Source organism: Haplochromis burtoni, unplaced genomic scaffold, assembly GCF_018398535.1.
Source record: "Haplochromis burtoni strain Fernald_Lab_line unplaced genomic scaffold, NCSU_Asbu1 Contig_92, whole genome shotgun sequence".
Classification (NCBI taxonomy): domain Eukaryota; kingdom Metazoa; phylum Chordata; class Actinopteri; order Cichliformes; family Cichlidae; genus Haplochromis; species Haplochromis burtoni.
The window spans coordinates 808,049-812,400 of record NW_024582453.1 but is presented as its reverse complement, the minus strand read 5'-3'; the positions used below and the strand labels follow the sequence as shown (position 1 = coordinate 812,400).

The following is a 4,352-nucleotide window of genomic DNA, read 5'->3' as shown; positions in this document are numbered from 1 at the left end:
TCTCTTCTCTTCTCTTCTCTTCTCTTCTCTTCTCTTCTCTTCTCTTCTCTTCTCTTCTCTTCTCTTCTCTTCTCTTCTCTTCTGTCTCTCCTTAATAAAGGAGTTGTCCTTTGGTTGTGAAGGTTACAAGTTTGTAAGATATGCTACCCACTCTTCACACTGCAGATAGATAGATAGATCATTTTGTAGAGTGCCACTTTAATCAATCCCTGAAAACTAACGTAGGAATGCTATGTTCCAATGCAGACGTTATTCAGTATAAAAATAATAGAGACCAATCGGATGCCCAGTGGGATAGAAATACTGTCAAATCATATTAAGGAGTACAAGTTTTTTAAAATGGTTTTGGCAGATTCTACATCTACTCTGGCAGAATTTTGTAGATTTCACTGAACATAGGCCCCAAGTGAAGAATATTTGTTATAACGGATTAGTAAACTGCTGGTTTATTGGAGGTGAGGTAATGGTTGTGTTGTCATAATAGTGTTAGCATTTAACATTTACGATATACTGTTTAATACTTGAATGTTGCTGAAATGGAGCTTTACTGACCTCTCCTCTCAGGTGTCAGATGCTTTGCCAAGTTTTGATGTGCTTGTTGGTATCGATACTTTTGCAAACAAGTGTCTAATCAATCGTAATTTTAGTATCAGACCCTTTCCAGGTTTCCAGGTTCCTCACTCGATTGTAAATAAATACAATTTTTGGCACAAATAACAGAGAGTCTTGATTGTGAGACAAGACATGATGCTTTGTATTTGTTTTCACTTTTCAGGAATGTATTTATACTCTAGCAACAAAACTGATTACATTAGAAATTAAATGCTCTTTTCTAATGTAATCTTTATTGTTGCTCACTTTAAACTTCCTGGCAACATGAAGGCAAAGTCTGCAGGCCTTAGGCTCGGATCATAGTTGTGCTCTGTTATTATATTGTATTATATATTATATTATATTGTTAATGGTAGTAATAATTCAAAGTCAGAGTCCTTTGTAATGAAATGCATATAGTAACATATTCAAGCTTGTCATGGTTTCGTTTTGTGCTTTTCAGGGTCACTCCTGTATGAAGCACCTTTTCCCATTTCCCAGGAAGACTCATTTAAATTTTGGAGGTGGTTTTTGGCAAGGCAAGGGTCTTTGAAGAAAGGGTTGTTCATTAACTAACTCTTAATTATAAGTATATAGGTGGCATTGAAGTACAGTTATAAGGTTACAAACTGATTATGGCATGTTTCACTTTGGGGTGGAAACTTTACAGCAAATCTCCACTGTTCCTCTTGTCACAGTGACCAGTTCCCGCCTTTCATGTTCAGTAAATGTTTAATGATCCAGTCAACCCACTGAGTCTGGGATTTCCCGATGACTCTCGGTTAAAGTGTAACCCATGGTCTTAATCTGGCACATTTTAAGTTCTCAACCTCTCTTACTTCTTAGTGTTAGTTTATACAACAGTTAGTTATCTTCCCTAAAAAATGTAAAGTAGTTTTGTTATCTTTTATGCTTTATAAGAAAAACTTAAGCTATGTAAACAAAGTATATTTAATGAGACAGACTTTGCTTAAGGCCGCAGTTAACCTGTACTTTGAGTAGATGTGACAGCCCAACTTTGTGTGTGTTATGCATGATTATGCCAACCTTCAGGTGGATGGGATAGCCAAAGGGCTCCTGTGTGTATGTGCCTGTGTAGCTCTGGGGCCTGGCAGAAGTGGTTTCTATTATTCCAGTTATGAAGACATCTGTCATGAATGCACACACAGGAACACACAAATGCACACAAAAGTAGTCATAAGCCGTCAATGTGCAATATTCCATGTAAAGGCTTATTGCTTATCTGTGTGTATTATCTCTAGGTAAAATCCTACGGGATATTCTGCTACAATCATTTTAACAATATGTCCTAAAATTATAGAGACATGTTTTCACTGTCCTCAAATTCATTTCCAATAATTCTCCTCCCTTCTGTAAGCTGATTTCAAATCAGAAGTTGGAGAAGGCTTTTGAGATATTTAAACCTTCCCTTACATGTTTGTGTGTGAATCAATGGCTTACAGATAGACGACCAGTCCATTAAGATTATCATCTCCATCCCTGACCATGTATCTTCACATCCCCACACTGCCGCTCCTCTGTGTGAACAGAGATTTCAATCTTCCGGGAGATATTCCCGAGCTATCTTTTCCCTCCAAATAGTGGTACACAATGTTTTTTTTCCCCTGTCAAATCTGTCTGTCTGCCACTCTAATCTGACGTTTAGTCTGTCTGTCTGCCTGCCAGCCTGTGTGTGTCTCTCCTTACTGCAGATGACTGTAGACACATGGTCAGCGTGACAGTGACTGCGTATACACATCATACAGTCAATCATGCTAACAGACAGACTGTGTGTGGGAGTCTGAAGACAGACATTTAAATGTTGAACATCTGTCTGTCTGTCAGTTTTCTAGCTGGGTCGTGTTAGCCTTGTTTTTCAAAATATCGCCTGTGATAAAGTGATATGCTAATATTTACTCTTTACATATTTTACATACACCCGTTGTCATTACTCTTTAAAGGAAATTATTCTAAAACTACTGTATAAAACTTCATTTGTATAAGGAAAATCAAACTCTGCAATTAAGTGGGCGATAAGTAGGTGTCTCCCAACCCTTTAATGTCTGCAGTCATAATGCTTTCGCTATCTTGTTTAGAAAGATATTCTGCAGAAATCTGAGCCCAAGGGCAGGCAGATTAAATTAAATAGAAATGATGAAACATTTAATTAAGCAATGAATAAATATCAAATGAAATGACAGAAAAATTGATTACGTTGTGGTTGTTTAAGCTTTTTTACAAGCTAAAATGACCAATTTTTACCATCTTAAAAGTGAGGGTTTGCTGATTTCTTTGCTTTGTAAATTGAATGTCTTTGGATTTTGCGAATGTTAGTTGCACTGCAAAGATGTTGCCTAGTGATGGACATGTTTTTCCTAGCTTCTGACATGTAATACAGTAAATCTGTGGCTTTCATACCTTTTCACAACCCTGCTCTTCCATCAGACATGTCACATTTTGAAAGGACTTTTCATGAAGAGGGTGTATAAATATAGCAAGCGAAACCAATGTACTCATGGGTGCAGACTGGGTATCACTTGATGGATATCAGAATCAAAAAACCAATCAATACATTCCCATCTCTAAAGATTTGAATTTCGGAACCTTTGTATTGTACCGTAATATACTTTTATAGTTGCCAGATTGCTCATGTTTCTGCCACCTGTTGCTGTGGCAGTGAGCATTGTCAGCACTGACTCTAGTAAAGTGTAACCACACTTTCGAATGTTTAATTCTCTCCACCATTGACACTAATAGCAGTGCATCTGTGTATCTTCTGCACTGTTCTTCAGCATATCAAAGAGAAAGCTGACCCTGCCTAATGCAGCCTCTATTGCAAAGAGCAGAACTGAAATGTTGGAGCTTTTCTGTACTTTGGTCTTTCACAATTTAGCACCGGGTTCTGTTACAGTACCCATAAAATCAACCATAATGAAGGCACACTAAACTGTGCTCTTCACAAAAATCTTCTATGAGCAATTACAATTTAAATGCATACTTTTCAGGGATTAGAATCTGTAAACATAGCACTGTGTTAGTGTCGTATATCAAAATTAAGCTATGCAACAACTCCAACAGCTATAACTGAGAGGAGCCAGGGTTGCCTGCTGAGTTTCAACCTCCTAAAGGCCAACCTTTTGAGATTTATATGTATGCATTCATGAAACTAAACAATAGTTTTTCCACGGTTTCCATATATTGCAGGCTTAAAACATCCATTGAGACCGTTACTCCCCCAGGCATTTGTTAGTGTTTGAGCACAAGTGAGCAGCGCCGATTCATCTGCGGCAACCTCTGATCATGAGTTCTGCTGATTCGATTACAGAACTTTACCTCTCAGAACAAATAATGTGGCCTTTCGCTGGAAGAGATATAAAAGAAAAGGTAGTGCAGTGAAATTCCCAACGGACAGCTTCAGAGCAACACAAAATGAAGAGCTCCAAAATAGGACATGCAAGGTTTTCATTGGGAGGATGCCCTGAAATTCTTATTTAAGCTGATGTTCCCTCACATACACATATACGCACTCCGCTGCGATGCGGATACTATGCAGACTCCACCGTGTCTGGTGAAGTCAGAACAAACTCAGTCAGTTTAGTCAAACAAGCTCTCTCGCCTGTTCTCACGGAGCATTTCCAAGTAAGCCTCTATCCGTAAACTCTATCCTAAAGCTTCATTTACCACCCTACCCCCTTTGGAATTTATGGCCCACTAACCTAAACAGAGTAACACAACGTTTATCAAACCCTACCCCCTCTCTG

The 4,352-nt window shown here is 38.3% G+C and overlaps 1 protein-coding gene across 21 annotated transcripts in view; it reads left to right on the top strand.

Moving 5' to 3' along the window:
* The window catches only part of ptprk (protein tyrosine phosphatase receptor type K), a 105,581-nt gene that overhangs the window by 7,417 nt on the left and 93,812 nt on the right, over nucleotides 1–4,352 (top strand). The gene's annotated exons all lie outside the window — the stretch shown is intronic.